The sequence below is a fragment of the Triticum urartu genome, chromosome 3A (genome assembly GCF_056163025.1).
Source record: "Triticum urartu cultivar PI428250 chromosome 3A, HENAU_Tu73, whole genome shotgun sequence".
In the NCBI taxonomy this organism is placed as follows: Eukaryota; Viridiplantae; Streptophyta; class Magnoliopsida; order Poales; family Poaceae; genus Triticum; species Triticum urartu.
Window position 1 is genome coordinate 128,724,094 of NC_141875.1, and position 25,022 is coordinate 128,749,115.

The window sequence follows — 25,022 nt, forward strand, 5'->3', positions numbered from 1 at the left end:
GCCGATTTAAACTTCAAAACCGGATCATGCTCTATAGTTGGTTTTTCAGAGAGGCCATATCTGCCGGATCAACATTGTCTTTGTAAAACTTCATCTCCTCTATTGCACAAACCGACTCAGCATAGGCCGCATCACCTTCTTCACATTCCAAATCAATCTTCCGGCTCCCATGCACTGCGATGGTCCACTTATGACCCGGCATCTTAAGCTGCAGATAAACATAACAAGGCCTTTCCATGATCTTAGCATAAGCCAGCCGCCCAAACAGGGCATGATATGGGCTCTTGATTTTTACCACCTCAAAAGTCCATGTTTATGATCTTGAATCATGATCATCTCCAAAAGCAACCTCTAGAGCTATCTTACCAACTGGGTACGCTGATTTACCAGGCACCACACCATGAAAGACACTATTCGACGGTTTAAGATTCTTATCTGTCAACCCCATGCGACGGAAGGTTTCATAATAAAGGATATTGATAATGCTCCCTCCGTCCATGAGTACTTTGGTGAACTTGTACCCCCGAACCTGAGGTGCCACCACTAAGGCCAGATGACCCGGATTATCAACCCGGGGTGGATGATCCTCTCGACTGCATAAAATGGGCTATTCAGACCAGCACAGATAACGGGGCACCGCCGACTGAACAGAATTTACTGCCTTCTTATGCAGCTTCTGATCGCGCTTACATAGGCTAGTGGTGAAGACATGATACTGCCCACTGTTTAACTGCTTCGAATTACTCTGATAACCTGATTGTTGCTACTTCTGACCTTCCTGATGATTATAACCGCCCCGGTTACCCTGATTACCTTGATTGCCATGTCCAGCTTGATTACCTTGAAATCCTGAACCGGAGCTACCTCCGCCATAACCCGACCCATGAGAACCGCCTCTTGAACCGCTGTGCGGTCCCTGGTCATACTGGAAAGAACTTGAATTTTTAAACTCCCACATGATAAAACAATCCTTCCAAAGGTGCATAGGTGGCCTCTCTCGCGACCCATGCTTTGGGCAAGGTTATTTAACAGGCGCCCAAGATTGGGACCTGAACCTCTACCCCACTAGGGCGGTTTACCCTTACGACGCTGACCATTATCCTGGGTGTTGGTGTTAGCCACAAAATCCAAGCTATTATCCGCCTTGCGCTTACCGTTGTTCCCATGACCCGCCGGGTTATGCTGCTGCCCCTTGGCACCGCCGTTCTTCTTTCCCTTCCCCGTCTTTTCATCCTCAGACTCAAGGTCCTAGGTACTGTCTGAATCGGCATACTTAACCAGAGCTGCCATAAGCGTGGCCATGTCATTGCAGTGACGCTTGAGCCTTCCCAACTCCAGCTTCAAGGGCATAAACCGGCAATTGCCTTCCAATGTTAAGACGACCGTGTCAGCGCTGATGCGGTCCAATGAATGCAGAATAACTAAGACTCACCCAATGGGTTGTGGACTCCCCCTCCTCTTGAACACAAGCGGTTAAATCCACAATTGACATGGGTTGTTTGCACGTAGCTTTGAAATTCTGGATATACCGGCTTTTTAACTCGGCCCATGATCCAATGGAGTTACCTGGTAAACTTTTTAACCAAGTACGAGATGTCCCTTCCAGCATCATGGTGAAGTACTTAGCACATGCCGCATCATCCACGTCCAGCATCTCCATTCCCATCTCATAGCTCTCTACCTATGACTCAGAGGGTAAATCGGCAGTGTAATTGGGCAGCTTACGAGGACCCTTGAAGTCCTTGGGCAGCCGCATGTTGCGTATGGCCGGGGTAAGGCATGGCACCCCCAAAGAACTGAAAACCATGCCTGGTTCCACTAAAGTAGTTGGACGAACCGGAGTAAGCTGACGGGCTGCGTACTACACTGCTAACTCGGCTTCTCGACGTGCTCTACCGTGATCCACCACATCTTGTGCATTAGCACCGCCGCCCGCCAGATTATGACCTCGCGCGGGTTACGGTTTCGCGCGCTGCTTGATACGGCCGGTTCATCAATATGCCTGGTGTAGCTCCGACTTGGATGGGGGTGGAATGAATCCTCTCGTGACTGTGTGAATAAGCCCGCTGCTGAGTCAAAGTTGTCTGAAGGAGCTCCTAGCCCATCGTGTCTCAACTACTACTGGAGACTCGCCATCGATTGGGAGAGCTGCCAATCACCAAGCGGCGGCAACGATGTTATCCAACGGGTTAGAGTAATGACCCGGAGGCGTTGAGACGTGCTGTGATGGGACATTGTTTTGATGAGGCTGAGGGGGCGGATCCATCGCACGCGGCTGAACCGGCGCCCCTGTTCCAGGTGCCTCCACCCGGTTTACCACTGGCTGGTTGCTGGTGCCTGCTCCTAGCATGTTGAAGAGGTTTCTGCCCTCGTAAACCCGCGGCAGGTGAGACCGGTACCTTCTCCTCATGACATCATCTGACGCACTCTGATCCAGCATAAGCCGATAGGCCTGTGCCTCTAAACCGGCCCGCTCAGCGTCCATCCTGTTGTTCTCCGCTGCCAGATCTACCTTGGCTTGAGCTATCTGATCCTTCACCTTTGAAATTTCCACGTTGTGCTGATCCTGGTTTGCCGCGTCAACCTACGTTGCTAGCAACGTTGCCAGAGTGTCAAACAAATCGGACAAAGCCTGAGCCAGCGATGGTGCAGAGCCCCCTGCCCCGGCTGGTGTTGCCGATGCTAAACCAGACATAAGTGCTGCGACGGTAGAAGAATGCTACACCGATTGTGTACCGGCCATGAAGAACGCAACTCAGCTCGGAGGTTCAAGGAGGTCCGGCATACTGTCGCCATCGGAACAACCACTAATCCGGCCATCAAGCAGCTGATATAGCGACTCAGTCTCTCCGGTTGAAGACTCGTCGTCAGAGTAGACGACGGTTTTGCCACCAGATGCCGATCTATCCTCAGACTCTGCTCCCTGGATGACTCCCACGAAGGCACGCTTCATGGCAGGCTGAACGCGGGCAGGTCTTGCACGCTGAGCCGTCTCAATGATGTCGGTGCAGATGTCCGGCTCAGGGCCCGGTTCGCCGATCTTGCCAATGAAGACGTGTATTCCGCCAAAGGGTACCCGGTACCCGTACTCGATCGAGCCGGCCTCGGGGCCCCCACCTGCGTCGTCGATGTAGAGCTTGCCGCGACGACTCTTGGTCATCCGGCACACAACGTATCCCTTGAGTCCTTCAAAGCTGCCCTTCAAGAACTCGAAACCTTCGTGTGATTGCCCCACGATGGGCGCCAACTGTCATGGTTTTGTTACGGCAGATGTCCTCGTGAAAGGAATTAGTCGTGGAGCCATCACGACGGGTTAGCTTGAAGGGGTTAAAGTGGACAAGGGACGCCAGGAATTATACTGGTTCGGCCCCTTACAATGAAGGTAAAAGCCTACGTCCAGTTATGATGGAATTGCTAGGGTTTCGATGACCAGGGAGCGAATCCGCTTTGCCTGGCTCTCGAGTTATTGTTTGTTGTCCCTAAACTGCCGCTGGGTCATCCCTTTATATACACAGGTTGACGGCCGGTGGTTTACAGAATCCCGAGGCCGGCTCATAAACATGCCCGGCTTGGTTCCTACCTTTCCTTGCTTTACAAAATAAGTTACATATCATATGGCGGTTTACGCCTATGGGCTCTAATCCGCCTTTAGGCCCTGAGCCTTCATGTTAGATCTCCTCGGTAAAGTGCCATACCTCTTTTCTTCATGGGCTTCAAACACGACTAACTCCTTCTGGACATAACCCGGCCCCTCATGGCCGGTTTATACTTAATAGTAATATCCCCAACAATTTTCATAAGGCTTCAACCTCTGGGACACAAGCCGAGACTTTAGCAGAGTCAACTTAAATTATTTCCAAGTGGTTACTCCTTGCCATCCATTGATGTTTTGGTACATCCTCCACCAAGTAGCAGCACCTCTTTCAAAGCACTTAAGAGCATGCTGGGTCATATGCATTTCGACTATAGTGTTATTCTTCATGTGATCTTACATATTCTGAATCCACCGGTCCGTCTCCAATTGAGTCATCGGTCTCGGAAATGAGAGTTCATATCCATTCATCCTATATTGGTTCCAAGGGTTTTGGCTGAGATAAGAGGGATCGAGAGGGATACACACAATACAAACAATAGTTTTGAAGAGACAGATTTTTATTATGTGGCTGTCGGGAAAACATCAAACAAATGACAGCTCACAAATGTCGCATCTAACGTAGGTATATAACAGGGGTTTCGTCTTGTAAGGGTCAATAAATCTTCAAAGTCGCCAACTCTTCAAGCCTTGTTCATGTCTCCGATGGCTTCTTCCGATCGTTCTTGTCCTTCTCAAGTTCTTTTGTCAGATCATCTCTGTTGACGCGAAGTCTCTTGTGACATCCTTCAATACTGCTGGAGTTGCGTTCCAAACATTCTGGGTTTCAACAACCTTGGCATGAACCATGGTCCTACTGTACTTCAGTTCTCGACAAATCTCCGGTATCTCGAGGTTTTGCTCCTCAAGCTTGGCTACTTTCAGCTTTTGGGTCCTGAGTTCTTCAAGAAATGCTTCCTTGTTTAATACAGCTTCCTGGAGCTCCATCTTAAAATTCTTGATGTACTACCCCAGATCCTAGTGATACACCAGTTAAGGTTAAAACTTCATCTTTTGCTGATAGTTGCTCCATTAGCCCTTTTTTCATCCGATCCTTCCGAAGAAATGCATGCTTAACTTAACACGGTGACAAATAGCATAAGCGGGCGATAACATCATGGATAGCTGTGTCTATGCCCATGTCTCTGCCATGAGCTATCATTACATAGTTGATATCTCCTACCTTAGTGTTTTCTTGACAAAACTTTGAGTTTTAACGCTCCATGTTCCGGTCTTTCTCTGACACACCTTGATCTCTGGTATTGACAAGTTCAATACTCTGTTAAGTTCCATAGGGGTAGCCTTCCTAGGTCACACCAATCTGGAAATTCTCCAGAGCCTTCAAATTTTCCTAGCCTTTGGAGTCTTCAACCGTCGTAGTTTCATTATTCTAATGCTCGGTAAAATCCTCTACATTCCAAAGTGGTCTTAGTAGTCTGATATCTTGTACTTCTTGGAGTGATCTCATCAGTCGAATGTTCGTGTGGTCAAAGGGGAAAGGGGTATATGTCGGTGTCAAAACTGGCGGATCTCAGGTAGGGGGTTCCAAACTGTGCGTCTAAGGTTGATGGTAACATGAGACAGGGGACACGATGTTTAGCCAGGTTCGGGCCCTCTCTATGGACGTAATACCCTTCTTCCTGCTTGATTGATCTTCATGAATATGAGTATTACAAGAGTTGATCTACCTAGAAGTCTAGCCTATGTTATTATGATTGTCTCTGCCCCTACGGACTAAATCCTCTGGCTTATATAGTCACTGGAGGGGACTAGGGTTATACAAAGTCGGTTACGGAGAAAGGAATCTTCATATCTGAATTCCAAGCTTCCCATGCACGCCAAAGAGAGTCCCATCCGAACACGGGTGAGAGTCTTCGGTCTTGTATCTTCATAGCCCATCAGTCTGGCCCATGTCTGACTGGCCGGACGCCCAAGGACCCCTTAGTCCAGGACTCCCTCAGTAGCCCCTGAACCAGGCTTCAATGACGAGGTGTCCGGCGCACAGATTGTCTTCGGCATTGCAAAGCGAGTTCCTCCTTTGAATACACCAACACAGTCTTCGAACAACAACGTGTCCGGATGTGCAAAACAAGTACCACACACCACCGCAGAGAGTATAATATTTCACGAGTCCAATCTGCTGACAACTTTTTTGTAACATGATATCACGTCCTGGCCCGGTTATTATTTCGACCCGTTTTTAGCCTGTCGCTCCATGTTTCGAGACGCGTTTTTATTGGCAGATCTTGTCGAAGCAGAGATCATGTCCTCTTATTGCGGGATTCTCATCAATACGGGCGTGGGTATCCCAACCGTTTTGTTGGCATGATTCCTTAGGAATAGGCAGGTTTTAAGGCCTAAGAGGAGGCGTTCGATATTCATCGCCTTTATAAAGGGGCCACGACCCGGCTTTCTCAACCTCTCCTAAGTTGAGTTCCAACACCCAAGGATCAATTTAATTGCTTCAAGCTTCCCAGTCATGTCTGGACCTAGACCTCAAGGCCGGTGGTTGGCTTCCTCTGTCACAGAGGAGGATATTGCAAAGCTCCGGGCGGCAAGGTACCTGACCGTGGAAATCCCCCACAGGCTTCCTGCTCAAGGGCAGGTTATTCCTACTCCCAAATCTGGCGAGATGGTTGTATTCATCTCCCACTTCCTCTGAGGGCTAGGGTTCGCACTTCACCCCTTTGTTCGAGGGCTCATGTGCTATTACGGGCTAGATTTTCATGATCTAGCCCCGGACTCTTTTCTTCTCACCTCGGCGTTCATCATCATGTGCGAGGCCTTTCACCGTATTTCCCCACACTTCGGCTTATGGCTCAAGACCTTTAATGTGAAGTCGAAGGTGATCGAGGGGAAGCAAGCGAAGTGTGGTGGTGCCACGGTGAGCAAGCTCACCAACGCTCTTTGGCCAAAAGGATCTTTCACAGAATCTTCAAACTTATGGCAACGGGAGTGGTTTTACATCACTGAACCCCGTGTTACCAAGTGGGCAGCTACACCTGCATTCCGATCCGGCCCTCCCATTCAGCTTGCATCATGGATCAACAAGGGGCTGGACTGGGGATTAATCGACGAAGTGCAGACTCTACAGAGCCGCATCCAGAATCTCCTTGAGAAGGACACCGATCTCATCAACGTCATTCAAGTAATGTTAGTCCGCCGGGTCCTCCCGTGCCAGCGACGGCCCCTCCATATGTGGGAGTTTAATCCGGAAGGACCACGAACCCTCTAGCACTTCTTCGGCACGACGCACAGAGGAATGTGGAAGTTTTTTTGGGACATGAAAACAGTGGCCGGACACTACCGAGGACATCGGCCTTGACTGCAACTGTCGGTGTCAAAACCGGCGAATCTCGGGTAGGGGGTCCCGAACTGTGTGTCTAAGGAAGATGGTAACACGAGGCAAGGGACACGATGTTTTACCCAGGCTCGGGCCCTCTTGATGGAGGTAAAATCCTACGTCCTACTTGATTAGTATTGATGATACGGGTAGTACAAGAGTAGATCTACCACGAGATCAGAGAGCCTAAACCCTAGAAGCTAGCCTATGGTATGATTGTATGTTGTCCTACGGACTGTAACCCTCCAGTTTATATAGACACCGGAGGGCGCTAGGGTTACACAAGGTCAGTTACAAAGGAGGAGATATACATATAAGTATTGCCTAAGCTTGCCTTCCACGCCAAGTAGAGTCCCATCCGGACACGAGACGAAGTCTTCAATCTTGTATCTTCATAGTCTAACAGTTCGGCCAAAGGATATAGTCCGGCTGTCCGGAGACCCCCTAATCTAGGACTCGCTCTATAGCCCCTGAACCAGGGTTCAATGACGATGAGTCCGGCGCGCAGTATTTTCTTCGGCATTGCAAGGCGGGTTCTCCTCCGAATACACCACGGAAGAATTTGAATACAAGGATAGTGTCCGATCCTGCAAAATAAGTTCCACATACCATCGTAGAGAGAATAATATTTCCAAAAATCTAATCTGCTGACTTGTTTTGGCAACACGACATTAAGCCATGGCCCGGTAATTACTCGACAGTTTCCTTTAACTAACTCCGCACATGACGTGAGGCAGTTTTTTGACACGTCTTGTCAAAGCAAAGATCGTGTCCCACTTATTACGGGATTCTAATCAATACGGGTGTGGGTAACCCAACCGCGCCATCGATTACGGCGCTTGGGGGATAAGCAAGTTTTACCAGGCTAGTGGGGACGCATAGTTTTGTCCGCCCATATAAAGGGACAAGGATTCACTTTTTCATCCACACCGTCTTCCTCCTTTTCTCATCCATTTTCGCACACTCGAGCTCCAGCGCCCAAGTCCGCATTTCCCACCTCAACCTTCTCCAACCATGTCTGGAGCGGGAGGCAAGTGGATGGTCTCCTCCGTCACGGAGGGACACATCAAGAAGCTGAGGAGAGCCGGATACCTGCCCGACGACATCGCGCACCGGCTCCCAGATGAGGGGCATCTCATCCCCACCCCCAGGCCCCATGAGAGGGTAGTGTTCCTTACCCATTTCCTCTGTGGACTGGGATTCCCTCTCCACCCATTCGTCCAGGGGCTCATGTTCTAATATGGCCTGGATTTCCACGATCTGGCCCCGAACTTCATCCTCAACATCTCGGCGTTTATCGTCGTGTGCGAGGCCTTCCTCCGCATCAAGCCCCACTTCGGCTTTTGGCTGAAGACCTTCAATGTCAAGTCGAAGGTAGTGAGCGGCCCCCAGGCGGAGTGCGGAGGCGCCATGGTGGGCAAGATGCCCAACGTCACATGGCTCGAGGGATCCTTCATGGAGACCATAAAGGGGTGGCAATCGGGGTGGTTCTACATCACCGAGCCACGTGACCCTTAATGGGCGGCGGCCCCCGAGTTCCGATCTGGCATCCCCACGCGGCTCACCTCCTGGCAAGAGAAGGGCCTGTCCTGGGGTAGTTCGAGAGAGCTGACCAGACTCCAAACATGTATTCAAAACATGGTGGACAAGAAGCTCAAACTCGTCAACGTAGTCCAGGTCATGCTCATCCGCTGGATCATCCCGTGCCAACAACGGGCTTTCAACTTGTGGGAGTTCGACCCAACCCAGCACCAAACTCTGAACAGGCTCTTCGACACAACTCACGAGGATGCCTGGAAGGTGCTATTCAAGGGTGCCGAGGTTCCCCTCCCACTACCGAGGATCACGGATTCTGCGCGAAGCGCCAAGCCAGCGCGGTAAGCTGTTTTACCTCTCACAGGATACTTGTTTTTCATAGTTTGACTCTATGCGGGATCTAAGCTCCCGTACCTTTGACGGGACTGGCAGGAGACGGCCGGACAGATCGACTGTCCGGCTCCTTTGCCCGAAGGCCCAGCAGACACTCTCCTGACGAAGATGCTGACTCCGGCTCCTTACAAGGTGCCGGAAAAGACCAAGAAGGCCAAGGGAACCCGAAGGATTTCCCGACGCCAGGCGTCATTGGACTCATCGTCCGATAACTCTGCGACACACTCCTCCCCCGAAGACGAGGAGGGAGAAGAAGATGCTCCCCCTTCAGTTGGGGGCGACAAGAAAAGGAAGGCCGCCCCAACTGGGGAGGCCGAAGGGTCCAAGAAGGGAAGGACTCTCCTTCCGGACAGTTCCACCACCGCCGCCGAAGGCGAAGACGAGTGGCTGCTCAGAGCCACGCCACTGGCGAAGTCGTAAGTATTCAGATACCAGAGTAACTCATAGCATTCCTTTGCCGCACTGCTTCTCCTAACGCCGAATATGATTATGCACGCCGCCATGAGCCCGTATCGATGTATCGTTGGACGGCTCCCTAGGCTCGTCGGATATGGATAGCGATCCACTTCCGACCGCCACCTCCCCTTGCCCTGCGGACAACGCCGAGGTGACCTTCTGGACTCTGGGAGCAGAGGGAACAAGGCCCCTGAGGGCTCCGAGTTTGGCCCTCAGCCGAACACCGCGCCGGAACCTTCAGTGGTTCCGGACTCGGGCAGGCGGCCTCCTTCCAAGAGGGGCAAGACACCTGTGCCGATGACCTCTGTCCATCCAGAGGCGCAGGACAATCTGCTGGGAGCGCTTCGCAGCGCTTCCATCGACGAGGAGCACCGTACTATTATGAGTGCGGTGGTCCAGAAGGTTCAGTCCGCCAAGAGCAGATTGACTGAAGCCTATGCCAGCCTTCTAACAGGCTTTGAGGTATGTGTTTAAAATATAGGAAAATATTACCGCATAGACAGTAGCCCCTGATGCTCTGTTCAAACAATATCGCAGGAGTATAATATAAGTATGTCAATATGTGTATGCAGGCTACGCTGCTGGCATCTGCCGCACTGACTGCGGAGGTCACCGCACTGAAGTAGGACCTTAAAGGGTCCAAGGACGAGCTCGGCCTTGCCAAGAGGCAGCTTGAGGAGAACAAAGGTAAGTAGTACCTAGTCTATGGATATGTATAAAAAGAATGCGATTGCAAAATGACAGGATCATCATGAATTTGCCAGGGGCCACAACCGAAGTGGTGACCCTAAAGCAAGCGTTGTTCGAGGCCGAAGATAAAGCGGCCAAGGAGCGCACCGAGCGGGAAAGGCAAGAGGCTCGGGTGGGCGAGGTGCAGCAAGAGCTCTAGGCTCTCGTGATGAAGCACCAGGTGTTGGAGCTTGACTCGAAGACGCGAGAGTCTGAGCTTGCCGCGACCCTCGAGAGCGCAAAGAGTGCCAAGGCCGAAGCCCAAAAGGCCCTCCAGGAGATTGACGCGATGAAGAAACTAGTGGCGGGTAAGGTAATCTATATGAAAAGCAAGCATGTGAAAGTAAATTACCTATTACTTACCCGAATCCGGAGCTCTCCAGGAGCATTCGCAGATTTGCCCCGCAGCGTGTCGGATGCCGCACAGTTTTACCAGGCCGAGGAGGGAAGCTCAACGAAGAAGCTGTTCTGGTCTCAGTATACTGGGCCCGAACACCCGGTGCCTATGAGCGACCAGCTGAAGCAGCTGGTCGAGCTACACAAGGCGGCCGAACAGGCCATGAAGGGCTTTATAGTCCGGCTGTGGCCTGTGACGCCCTTCCGAACAGCTACTTCGGCCTGGTGAGGCGGCTTGTGGATGCCTGCCCATGGCTGGAAGTCGTCAAGCGGTCCATCTGCATGGAAGGTGCACGCGGCTTTCGCCCATGTGAAGGTGCAATGGGCCAAGCTAGACACCGTGAAGCTGATCAAGGAAGGACCGCCGTAGGGCAAGGAGCATCGCACCCCCGAAATTTATTATGAGAGTGTCCTGAAGGGTGCCCGTCTTGTAGCGGATGAATGTCCGAAGGATGTAATATTTGAGTAAACTTGCTCGTGTGATCCTGTATGATGAAAACTTGTTTCATATGCGCTATGCAACGCTTGTTTGAATTTAAAATATTACCTTCTGTTTGGTTGTTTATCCAATCTGAGAGATGGCTAGTCCTCGGCTTCTGCCCCCATGCCGTGAGTGCTGGGATGTTTGGGATAAACCTGAGCACTCTTGTTCCCATTTTTGGGTCCTTCGAGGGAGGTGCTCAACACAGCGAACAAGGCAACCGGACTAATATTGCTTTATCACTCTCACTTAGCCATAGAATTCTATAATTTTAAATTTCTGCGAAGACCCTGGTATTCGGAAGGCCGAATTCGGGGCGCGATACATGCCTTTAAGCTGGACAGGACCGGCTCCTCGCTCTAAGCGGCATAAGTCTTTAGGGACTCGAAACCTCGCCGAACAGCAACCAGTCTCTCGCCTGATCATGACAGTCAGTTTTAGCTTTCTCTACTGAGGTGCTTAGCCCAGCAGAACTGGGGCACAATCGCAGTAGTTCTCCAAGTGCTACCTTAGCCGATAGAACGGAACGTAAGGTACCAAAACATAGGAGCCGGGCAAACCCAACATTTGACCGAAGACATGATTCGGAGCTAATACATATAATGCTATAAGTTCGGGGTGCCGCACTTGTGAAAGTGTTCAGACTTCTCACACCATTATGTGGGGTACTTAAGCCCCTGGTGTATTGGCCGTACCAAAGTGTACAGTTGCAAGGCATCATTAATTAACACACATATATATATATAACAAGAATGCAATAATAGTCGTAATGTTATGCATTGTTTATTAAAAAAGGTGCGTTAAAGCAGAATGATACAGATAGTGCGATAAGCAAAAAGTAGGACTATGTCCCTTCCAAGGGCAAGCCGAGGAATAGTATTAAAGCAAATATTTCACTCGTTATCGTAATCCACCTGGGAGTTCCGTGGTGTGACATAGCTTTCTGCCTCCTTGGTTTATGCATCATGTGTTCGGCAATCATGCTGACGGACAGGGTTTCCAGAGATTAAAGTCCTGAGAGAGAAAAATAACAAAGCGGGAAGCCCCTAGTGTGGTTTAAGCTGCGTATTGGGGCATGCCGTAGTTGTGCCCCCTCCCTGCCTATGCCCATGGTATTTTTAATGCGTAATTATGTACGTGTGGCACGAATTTCGCCGTTTGGCTTGGGCCGGGGTGGGGGCCGCATTGCTACGCGAGCTCAGATCATGCCAGGCGGTCTAGTTGTCGATTACTCTGAGCGCGCTTGAAGGTGTCCGGGTCTTGAAACGCCAAACTGGTGGATTGCCTTGACAGGCTGCTTTGCACTTCTGCTGCAAGGGCCGCAGTGTGCTCCTCCGTGCGGAGAGAGCGCTCTGTGTTTCCATTAACTGTGATGACCCCCCAAGGTCCTGGCATCTTGAGCTTGAGGTATGCATAATGCGGTACCGCATTGAATCTCGCAAATGCGGTTCGCCCGAGCAGTGCATGATAGCCACTGCGGAACGGGACTATATCGAAGATTAATTCTTCGCTTCGGTAGTTATCCGAGGATCCGAAGACCACTTCCAGTGTAGTTGAGCCTGTGCAATGGGCCTCTACACCTGGAATGACGCCTTTAAAGGTCGTTTTTGTGGGTTTGATCCTTGAGGGGTCTATACCCATTTTGCGCACTATGTCCTGGTAAAGCAGGTTCAGGCTGCTGCCGCCATCCATAAGGACTCGAGTGAGGTGAAATTCGTCGATGATTGGGTCTAGGACCAGTGCGGCAAATCCGCCATGATGAATACTAGTGGGGTGGTCCCTGCGATCGAAGGTGATCGGATAGGAGGACCATGGGTTGAACTTTGGGGCGACTGGCTCCAATGCATATACGTCCCTGAGCGCACGCTTTCGCTCCCTCTTGGGGATGTGGGTTGCATATATCATGTTCACCGTCCGCACTTGTGGGGGGAACCTCTTCTGTCCTCCGATGTTCGGCTGCCAGGGCTCTTCCTCGTCATCGCTATGTGGCCCCTTATCTTTGTTTTCGGCAATTAACTTGCTGGCCTGCTTGAATACCCAACAATCCCTATTGGTGTGGTTGGCTGGCTTGTCGGGGGTGCCGTGTATTTGACACGAGCGATGGAGTATGCGGTCCAAAATGGACGGGCCCGGAGTGCTTCGTTTGAATGGCTTTTTCCGTTGACCGGGTTAAGAACCTTCGAATCCGGCATTGACTGCCGTATCTTCAGTATTATCGCTGTTAAAGCGGTGCTTATGTTTGTTGCGACGTGACCTGCTATTGCCGTCCTTGGTATCCGAAGTACCATGGTTCTTTGATATGGTATTACTGCAAGCGAGCCAGTTATCTTCTCCCGCACAAAAGAGGGTCATGAGTGTCGTGAGGCCTGCCATAGATTTCGGCTTTTCCTGACCAAGGTGTCGGGCTAGCCACTCGTCGCGGATGTTGTGCTTGAAAGCTGCTAGGGCCTCCGCATCTGGACAGTCGACGATTTGATTTTTCTTTGTTAGGAACCGTGTCCAGAATTGCCTGGCCGAGTCCTCTGGCTGCTGAATTATATGGCTTAGGTCGTCGGCATCTGGTGGTCGCACGTAAGTGCCCTGGAAGTTATCGAGGAATGCGGCTTCTAGATCTTCCCAACGGCCAGTGGACTCTGCTGGCAAGCTGTTGAGCCAATGCCGAGCTGGTCCTTTAATTTTGAGTGGGAGGTATTTGATTGCGTGTAGGTCATCACCGCGGGCCATGTGGATGTGCAAGAGGAAATCCTCGATCCATACCGCAGGATCTGTCGTGTCGTCGTATGATTCTATATTTACGGGTTTGAAACCCTCTGGGATTTGATGATCCATTACTTCGTCTGTGAAGCATAGGGGGTGTGCGGCGCCTCTGTACTAGGCTATGTCGCGACGCAGCTCGAATGAGTCTTGCCCACTGTGTTCGGCCCGGCTGGTCTTACTTTTACTGTATCCGGCATGATGATTGTCGTCTCGCATAGTGGCGCGCCCTCGTGATCCGTAGATCGATCTTGCATGTTTTGCTTTGTCCTCCAATACGTCTCGCACGTCTGGCGTATTTCCCCATGCCTTTTTATTTGAATGGCGTCGGGGTGTAGGTTGAGCTTTTGGCTGGAATGCCTCTCTATCACAGCCACGAGGTGGCCGATCAGCCGCGTCATACGCTTCTTCCTCCATTCGAGGTAGCAACCTGCATTTTGGGTAACTCTTGGAGGGGCGTTTGAGTTTATATTCCTCAACTGCGAGGACTTCAGTCCATCTGTCAGCTAGCAGATCTTGATCAGCTTGAAGCTGCTGCTGCTTTTTCTTAAGGCTATTTGCCGTGGCTATAAGCCGGCGCTTGAAGCGCTCTTGTTCGACGGGATCCTCTGGCACGACGAATTCGGCATCGTCGAGGCTTGCCTCGTCTTTGGAGGGGGCTTGTAGTTATCGTCCTCCGCCTCTCCATCTGCCGCTCTCTCTAGAGGGCTGGCCTTTCCATCCTCCTATCCTAGATCGTGCTGGAGGGGATTGTTGCCATCTTCGGCACTATCCGGAGTGTTATTATCTCCTGTGCCGGTATCACCACTTTTGCTTTGGCGGGACTTGGAGCGGCGCCGCTGACGTCAGCGCTTGGGTTGCTTTTTGGAGGGGTCATCCTTCGTTGTCTCGTCGCCATTACCTTCTTTGGTGTGTCCACCATGTATATATCGTATGATGAGGTGGCTGTCCAATGCCCCTGTGGGCTGTGGTTCCTCTTCGTCTCCCGCATCGTCATCCATACCATCGATGTCTTCGGAGTCGAAGTCGAGCATGTCGGTTAAGTCATCGACAGTGGCTACTAAGTGGGTGGTGGGTGGGCAGCGAATTTCTTCGTCATCCGCATCCCAATCCTGTCGGATATAGTTCGGCCAGGATCCTCCTGACATGGAGAGAGACCTTAATGAGTTCAGTATGTCGCCAAAGGGCGAGTGCTGAAAAATATCCGTGAAGGTAAACTCCATGATCGGCGCCCAATCGGATTCGCTAGGAACGGGCGCAGGCAGTTCGGAGTCCGTGGCCGGAGAAGGATCCGGCAGTCTGACAACACGTCTCTCGTGCAGGGTAAGGTCGATGTTCGGCTCGATCGCCGCTGAGGGTAAGGCCTCGGTGGTGGGGTCTATCCACCCGTCCATGGACGGCGCAACTAGCTCCGAATTGAGGGTTGGAGCGGTTGCCGGTGCGATCTCCTGGACGCTGTCTGATGGTAGAGCTAAATCGTACTCACCGTGACCGTGTGACGCACAAGGCAGAGGCTCGAATCCATCGAAGATCAAGTCTCCGCGGATATCGGCCGTGTAGTTTAAGCTTCCAAACCTGAACTGGTGGCCAGGGGCATAACTTTCGATCTGCTCCAGATGGCCAAGCGAGTTGGCCCGCAGTGCGAAGCCTCCGAATACAAAAATCTGTCTGGGGAGAAAAGTCTCACCCTGGACCACATCGCTAACGATGACCGAAGGAGCCATCAAGCCTAACGGCGACGACACAGAGGAGCTCTCAATGAAAGCACCAATGTCGGTGTCAAAACCGGCGGATCTCGGGTAGGCGGTCCCGAACTGTGCATCTAAGGCGGATGGTAACAGGAGGCAGGGGACACGATGTTTTACCCAGGTCCGGGCCCTCTTGATGGAGGTAATACCCTACTTCCTGCTTGATTGTTCTTGATGATATGAGTATTACAAGAGTTGATCTACCACAAGATCATAGAGGATGCTAGTCCCGGCACCATTCCACGTGCCGATGAAAGAGGACAATGAGGAGAGCAGGAAGGACAAAGGTGGCCTCCATTCTGAAGGTACACCAAACACTCTGTCCGAGGAGATTAAGGTTCCATCTTCCGAAGGTAAAAGAGAAGGAGAAGCTGACATACTTTCTCCCCATGGTAAGAAAAGGGCCGCCTCTGAAGGTTGGGAGGCAGAGGCTCCTAAGCGAGGTAAGATGCTCCTATCAGGCGGTTCGGGCTCGGAAGACGACGTTGTCGCACAGTTCCTCCGTAAGGACGAGCCTTTAGCCATATCGTAAGTGAACAAGGGTGTTTTAAACATATCCCTTTCCTTTTCCTGTTACAAGGGTAACATCTAGAATACATGTTTTGCAGTCCGGTACGCAATCTTCCTCAACAATCCTCTTCGGTGGATCTTCTTCCAGAGATGAGGTAAAGCGAGACGCCTCCACAAGATTCCTCGCCCAATAGGGCGGACGACTTCGAGGTGTCGTCCCGGAGGATCTCTCGCGATCAACAAGTGGTGCACAGGATAATGAAGGCAATGCCCCAAGGTGAAACTTCGGTCACCTAGGGTCCGGGGTGTGCGATCCCTACGGGGACCAACAATAAAGGCCTCAGACTATACGGTTTATAGTCGGAAATGACTCTAGGGTCGGGTAAACATATCCCTACAAAGGGAGTCCGTACTCCCGCAGCTGCTTCCCAGAATCCGGAGGCGCTGGATACACTGTTGGACATGTTGCGATATTCATCCGTCTCAGAGGATTATGTCCATGAAAAGCAGATTGAATGAAGCTTTCATGGGCCTACTAAGAGGCTTCGAGGTACGTAATGTAATATTTTCGATTGTGCTCTATACGCAAAATGCACCTGTGTATAGATAGTAGGCCCTGAGACTCTGGTTGGCATCCAAAGCAAGGCAATCCGAGGATTGAAAAAGATATGCCCAGGAAATAATCTAATTAATTGGAACACAGGCTATTACAGCCACAACGATTGCCCGCGCTACACAGGTTGCAAGTCTGGAGCAGAAACTTGATGTGGCAGATGACGACATCGTGCTTATTAACAGGTGGCTCGATGAGGCGCAAGGTATGTTTTGAGGCGGTTAGTGTATGTATGTATAATAATATGAGCACGAAGCTAAGAATTATATACTGAGACATGAATAACTGCAGATGGTGCTACCATGGTGGAGGCCCTTCGGGATGAACTTGTCCGAGCCAAGGAGCAAACCCGGATGAGTAATGTGGCAGCCAAGAAAGCAGTTAATGAGTTAAAAGCCGAACAGGCTGCTCAGCACCAGTGTGAGGAGAGAATGTCTACCATGGCGTGCAAGCCAAAGGAAGCCACTATCCGGTGTGAATTCCTCGAAAGGGATAACAAAGCCAAAACTATCGATCTCAATAATGCCTTACAAGAGGCAAGAGAAGCACGATCCGAGTCTAGGGCGGCTCGGCAGGAGATCCGGCAAGCTGGGGAGATAGCGGCTGGTAAGCCTTTCTTATTACAAACTAAGTTCGGCGGTCCGAAGTATGCCCCGCTTAATCAAATGTGGAGCTCTCCAGACGCATTCTGGGACTTGCCGAAGAGCGCCTCCGATGCAGCGCAATTTTACCAAGTGCAAGAAGGGTATGAAATAGAGAAGCTTTTCTGGACGCAATTCGGCACGCCAAAGCGCCCGCTGTTGCTGAACGAACAGATGGTCCAATGGGCCGATCTCCACAAGATATCCGTTTGTGCCATGAAGGACGTCGTGATCCGGCTGTGCCCGACTGAGCCAATTCCGAATAGTTATTTCGGTTTGGTGCAGTGACTAATGGATGTGGTGCCGCGTATCGACGCCGTGAAGCGATCAGCGTGCATTGAAAGTGCACAGCTAGCCTTTGCCCCTGTCAAGATGTATTGGGCGAAGATGAAGGCCACCGATATTGCAGCGAACAGTCCACCCCGGGGCAAGGACAAACACCCGCCGCAGCAATGTGTTGAATATGTCCTAGAGGGTGCCCGCTTAATAGAGGTTCAGTGCTCAAAGGATATGGTCTTGCAGTGAATGTGCCAAAATTGTAAAAAGAATATTATGATATTTTAAGGCTGCCTAAAAGTTTTGGCTCCTCCTGTGCGGCCGTTTTTGTATAATCTGAAAGTTTTCCAGTCGCCGGCTTTAGCCCCCTCGCATAAAATACGGGGGTGTTCGGAAAAGAACTCGATCACTCTTGATACAACGTCTTGGTCCGTGAAGGAGGTGTCAATGCAGCGAACTAGGCAATCGGACTATAGGGCTTTAACACTTTCACTTAGCCATAGGAGTTTGACGGTGGGTCTACAATATAGCCCTTGGTATGTATGCAGCCATCGGAATACGATATGTTACATAGGTGACCGGAAGAACGGTCCTTTGTGTAATACGGAAGGAATCGTGAAAGATTCTGATAAGTCATCGAGTGGTTGACCAGCTCTCGCCACATCATGGTAGTCGGTTTTCAGCTTTCTCTAATGAGGTGCTCATCCGGATAAACCAGGACACAATTGCAGTAGTTCTCCCTTTACTACCCTAGCCGATAGAGCGGAACATAAGGTAGTAAGTGAAGGAAATATGCCCTAGAGGCAATAATAAAGTTGTTATTTATATTTCCTTATATCATGATAAATGTTTATTATTCATGCTAGAATTGTATTAACCAGAAACTTAGTACATGTGTGAATACATAGACAAACAGAGTGTCACTAGTTTGCCTCTACTTGACAAGCTCGTTGAATCAATGATGGTTATGCTTCCTAACCATAGACATGAGTTGTCATTTGATTAACAAGATCACATCATTAGAGAATGATGTGATTGACTTGACCCATCCGTTAGCTAGCACAATGATCATTTAGTTTGTTGCTATTGATTTCTTCATGACTTATACATGTTCCTATGCCTATGAGATTATGCAACTCCCGAGTACCAGAGGAAAACTTTGTGTGCTACCAAACATCACAACTTAACTGGGTGATTATAAAGGTGCTCTACAGGTGTCACCGATGGTGCTTGTTGAGTTGGCATAGATCGAGATTAGGATTTGTCACTCCGATTGTTGGAGAGGTATCTCTGGGCCCTCTCGGTAACGCACATCACTATAAGCCTTGGAAGCATTGTGAGTAATGAGTTAGTTGCGGGGTGATGTATTACGGAACGAGTAAAGAGACTTGCCGGTAACGAGATTGAACTAGGTATGAGGATATCGACGATTGAATCTCGGGCAAGTAACATACCAATGACAAAGGGAATAACGTATGTTGTTATGCGGTTTGACCGATAAAGATCTTTGTAGAATATGTAGGAACCAATATGAGCATATAGGTTCCGCTATTGGATATTGACCAGAGATGAGTCTCGGTCATGTCTACATAGTTCTCGAACCCGTTGGGTCCGCACGCTTAAAGTTCGGTGACGATCGGTATTATGAGTTTATGTGTTTTGATGTACCGAAGGTAGTTCGGAGTCCCGGATGTGATCACGGACATGACGAGGAATCTCGAAATGGTCGAGACGTAAAGATTGATATATTTATATTCGGACACCGGAAGTGTTCCGGATGGTTTCGGGGAAAACCGGAGTGCCGGAGGGGTTACCGGAACCCCCCGGGGAAGTATTGGGCCTTAGTGGGCCTGAGGGGAGAGAGGGCAGCAGCCCAGGAAGTGGCGCTCCCCCTCCCATGAGGAGTCAGAATTGGACTATGGGAGGGGGCGCGGCCCCTCTTTCCCTCTCCCTCTCTTTCCTTCCCCTCCCCCTTCCTAGTAGGACTACGAAAGGATGAATCCTACTCCTACTAGGAGGAGGATTCCTCCTCTCCTTGGGGCGCACCAAGGCCTGCCGGCCTCCCCCCTTGCTCCTTTATATACGGGGGCGGGGGCACCCAAAGACACACAAGATGATTGTTCCAAGCCGTGGGCGGTGCCCCACTCCACCATAATCCACCTCGATCATATCATAGCAGTGCTTAGGCGAAGCCTTGCGTCGGTAGCAACATCATCACCATCATCATGTCGTCGTGCTGACAAAACTCTCCCGCAAAGCTCTGCTGGATCGGAGTTCGTGGGACGTCATCGAGCTGAACGTGTGCTGAACTCGGAGGTGCTGTGTAGCGACCAGACCTCAAATGGTCTAATCTCTGTGCTCAGGTGTCATCCCTGGATCAGTAATGCTGACACCACACAGTACTTGAAGGATTTATAACAGAGTAGCAATCACACACTTATTACATCGAGTGTCTCAAAAGAGAACTTATTACAATAAATATGGCATAAGGCCATCTAATAACGATAACAGCGGAAGGCTTGGAAGATAAGTGAGTCCATCAACTCCAACGGCATCACTGAGTATAGAACCACGACCTAAAAGGCACCTTACTCGTCGTCTGAAAAGTCTGCAACATGAACGTTGCAGCCCGAAAACGGGTCAGCACATGGAATATGCTGGCAATGTAACACATAGAGAACAATGAAAGAATAAGGCTATTCTATATGCATATTTGGCTGGTGGAAAGCTCTATGGTTACAGTTTTGCGTAAAGCCAATTTTTCCCTACTACAAAGGAATAAATTTTTATTTAACTATCATGGTAGTTGTTAAACATTGAGAATGGTTGACAGCATTCTCAATCCCAATTAAGCATCATCATTAAAACCCAACAAAATTAATTAGAGTAACATGATGAGATTCACATGATAATCCAAGAACTAGATACTCAAGATGTCCATGACCGGGGACACGGCTAATCATGATTAGTTTATACACTCTGCAGAGGTTTGCGCACTTTTCCCCACAAGACTCGATCTCCTCCGTTGATATTCTCTCACTACACGGTGTTTGAGAAACGGATGACCGAGACATAGTCTTTCAGAAGCGCTAGCACCTTACGAACGGGTAGACTGTACCAACCTACATCCCCTACATCTGCTAGTCTACCACTGTAAGAGTTCGCACGACTTAGTCAACTATGTTAGAGCCCATAATAGCTTGTGGCTGCACACGGAAGTTTCTAGTGTGAATAATCTTATGATCCCTTTGAGCCTACGTGGCGGTCCAAAAGAAAAACATGCAATCGCTGGAATACCCAGGTGCCTCAATCCACCCAGATGTGTATTTAAGTTGCCACCTTAAGTAAACCATTAAATTATCAAACTCACATCTGTCATGGTTTTCACTCACCCAATCCACGTCTACTAGCGTAGCATGGCTTAAAAGCAAACGTAGAAGTAACTCCCCAAAAGTTTGATAATAAAATAGGTGATAGGTACTACCTCAACTACTTCCCAAACCCACAATTTAATTAGATCCTAAACATGCAATGTGTGACGGTTGATCTAATGCAATAAAACTGGGTAATAGAAAGTATGATCAAAGTGTTACTTACCTTGCTGATGATCCGTGAAACCTAGCGATTTGAAGTAGCAAGCGGCGCACTCCGGATACTCTATCGCAAACAAGACAGCATACAATAAGTACTCATCTAATGCATAGGTAAATCTCGAATAAGAGATCTAACCAGAAAGTTCAACTTAAGAACTCCGGTTGGCAAAAAGAAACAAATCGAACGAAGCAACGAAAGACAAATGGCAAAAGAAACAAGCTCCGTTTACTAATCTGAATCTAGGTCAAATTTTACTGAGGCAAAAGCTTGTTTGAGTTGGTTAAACGGAAAGAGGGTTTCGAGACGAAACTCCAGGCGCTTGAATCGCCTGATTCCGATAAACGAGCAAAAAGTTATACTAGAACAAAAATCGGATCAGGAATCGCGATCAAAAAAAATCACGGATTTAATCCAAGAAAAAGAAAAATGACGAACAGGTTAACGAATGAACGTTCGTTAACTGGAACTAAACGATGAACGCGTTCGTTAAAACGAACGAACGACCGAACGCTCGCTAAATAAATAAACCAGAGAAAAAATGATCTTTTTAAAAAACGAAAACTAGGGTTTTTTTTAAAAAAAAAACGAAGCGGTTTTTCTCAGAAAATCGGGCGGAGGCTACCTCGGCTCGGGCTCTGGCAAAGCTCCGGCGGGGCTCCAGGCGGCGGCGGCACGGACGGCGTGGGGAGGCTGTGGTGGTGGCTCGGGGCTCCAGGGGGCTCCGACGGGGTTATAAAGGGGGGGCGGCCAACTTGGGGAAGGGGGCGGCCTCGGGAGGCGAGTCCTCCCTGGACACGACGGCAGCGGCGATCGGGACTCCAGTCCCAATCCGGCTTGCGGGAGACGGCGACAGCTGGGCCGGCTCGGCTGGGCCTTCGGCCCAGTCGGGCGCGCGGTTTTTTTTTAAATAATATCGCTGCAACTAAAAAAATTCTAGAAAAATAAATAAAAATCTAAAAATGCCAAAACAAATTTTCTCCATCTAAATAAAATATTTAGAACAGGATGAACATTTTCTTGGCCCTAAATGCAATTTTTGAAAACGTGCAATTTTTCCTAAATTCAAATAAAGTAGCAAATAAAACCAAAATAAAATCTTTTTTGATTTTTTATTAAATCCTCAATATTTTTCAATTTGGGAAAGACATTTTATTCCCTCTCTCATAATTTTATAGTAGAATAATTGAAGATAAAATAAATAAAATCAAATGATCCTATTTTCAAAATTTGAGAAAACTCAAATATGAAAATAACGAAATCCCCAACTCTCTCCGAGGGTCCTTGAGTTGCATGAAATTTCTAAGATCAACCAAAATACAAATAAATATGATATGCAATGATGATCTATTGTATAACATTCCAAATTGAAAATTTGGGATGTTACAAACCTACCCCCCTTAAGTTGAATCTCGCCCTCGAGATTCGGGTTGGCTAGAAAATAGGTGAGGGTGGTCCTTCAACAGATCTTCCTCTCGTTCCCAGGTGGCTTCATCCTCCGTGTGGTGGCTCCACTAAACTTTGAAAAACTTGATAACCTTGCTGCGGGTGACTCGGCTGGCATATTCAAGAATCTGGACTGGTTTCTCCTCGTAGGTCAAATCACTATCCAACTAAATCGCTTCCAGCGGCACTGTATCTCTTAGCGGTATATCAGCCATCTCTGCGTGGCACTTCTTCAATTGGGAAACGTGGAACACGTCGTGAACTCCTGACAATCCTCCGGGCAATTCCAACTTATAAGCTACTTCTCCCATACGCTCTAAAACTTTGTATGGGCCTACAAAACGTGGCGTTAACTTTCCCTTTACTCCAAAGCGCTTAACTCCTCGAAGTGGAGATACTCTAAGATAAACTCGGTCTCCGACTTCGTAAACTGTCTCCTTGCATTTAGAATCTGCGTAGCTCTTCTGCCTGGACTGGGCTACCTTGAGCCTATCGCGAATCAATTTTACTTTCTGTTCGGACTCCTTAATCAGATCTGGTCCAAACAACTCACGGTCTCCAACTTCATCCCACGACAACGGGGTCCTGCACCTCCTTCCGTACAAGGCTTCGAAAGGGGCCATCTTCAAACTGGATTGATAACTGTTGTTGTAAGAAAACTCTGTGTATGGAAAATTCTCGTCCCAACTAGATCCATAATCTAGCGCACAAGCTATCAGCATATCCTCCAAAATCTGATTGACTCTCTCGGTCTGTCCATCTGTTTGCAGATGGAAAGCTGTACTGAACTCTAGCCTGGTACCCAAAGTTTTATGCAACTCATTCCAGAACTTTGAGGTACACTGGGTTCCTCTATCTGATACAATGCTCCTTGGAACTCCATGCAGACATACGATTCTGGTCATGTATATCTTTGCCAACTTGGCACTAGTATAGGTAGTCTTCACTATAATGAAATGGGCTACCTTTGTCGAACGATCGACTACAACCCAAATCGAGTCATAGCCTGAATGAGTTTTGGGCAATCCTGTAATAAAATCCATGCCTAGCTTATCCCACTTCCATTCGGGTATCGGCAATGGCTGTAGCAATCCCGCTGGCATCTAATGCTCGGCCTTTACTCTCTGACATACATCACAAACTGCTACATACTCCGCAATATCCTTCTTCATTCTAGCCCACCAGAAAGTATCCTTCAAATCCAAATACATCTTGGTATTTCCTGGGTGAATCGAATATGGTGAATCATGGGACTCTTGCAGAATTAACTTCCTGATCTCTGGGTCATTAGGCACATAAACACGGTCTTCAAACCATAAAGTATCATGCTCATCCTGTAGCGACCAGACCTCAACCAGTCTGATCTCTGTGCTCCGGTGTCATCCCTGGATCAGTAATGCTGACACCACACAGTACTCGAAGGATTTATAACAGAGTAGCAATCACACACTTATTACATCGGGTGTCTCCATAGAGAACTTATTACAATAAATATGGCCTAAGGCCATCCAATATGATAACGGCGGAAGGCTTGGAAGATAAGTGAGTCCATCAACTCCAACGGCATCACTGAGTATAGAACCATGACCTAAAACTCCTTAATCGTCGTCTAAAAAGTCTGCAACATTAACGTTGCAGCCCGAAACGGGTCAGCACATGGAATATGCTGGCAAGGTAACACATAGAGAGTAATGGAATGAAACAACTATACTATATGCATATTTGGCTGGTGGAAAGCTCTATGGTTATAGTTTTACGTAAAGCCAATTTTTCCCTACTACAAAGGAATAAATTTATTTAACTATCATGGTAGTTGTTAAACATTGAGAATGGTTCACAGCATTCTCAATCCCAATTAAGCATCATCATTAAACAAAACCCAACAAAATTAATTTAGCGTAACATGTTGAGATTCACATGATAATGCAGGTACTAGATACTCAAGATTGTCCATAACCGGGGACACGGCTAACCATGATTAGTTTGTTACACTCTGAAGAGGTTTGCGCACTTTTCCCCACAAGACTCGATCGCCTCCGTTTGGTTTCTCGCACTACATGGTGTTTGAGAAGACGGATGACCGAGACATAGTCTTTCAGAAGCGGTAGCACCTTATGATCGGGTAGACCGCACCACCTACATCCCCTACATCTGCTAGTCTACCACTGTATGAGTTCGCACGACTTAGTCAACTATGCTAGAGCCCATAATAGCTTGTGGCTGCACACGGAAGTTTCTAGTATGAATAGTCTCATGATCCCTTTGAGCCTGGGTGGCGGTCCAAAAGAAAACAGGCAAGTCCTGGAATACCCAGGTGCCTCAATCCACCCAGATGTGTGCTTAAGTTGCCACCTTAGATAAACCATTAATTAAGAAACTCACGTCTGTCATGGATATCACTCACCCAATCCACGTCTACTAGCATAGCATGGCATAATGGCAAACGTAGAAGTAACTCCCAAAGGTTTGATAATAAAT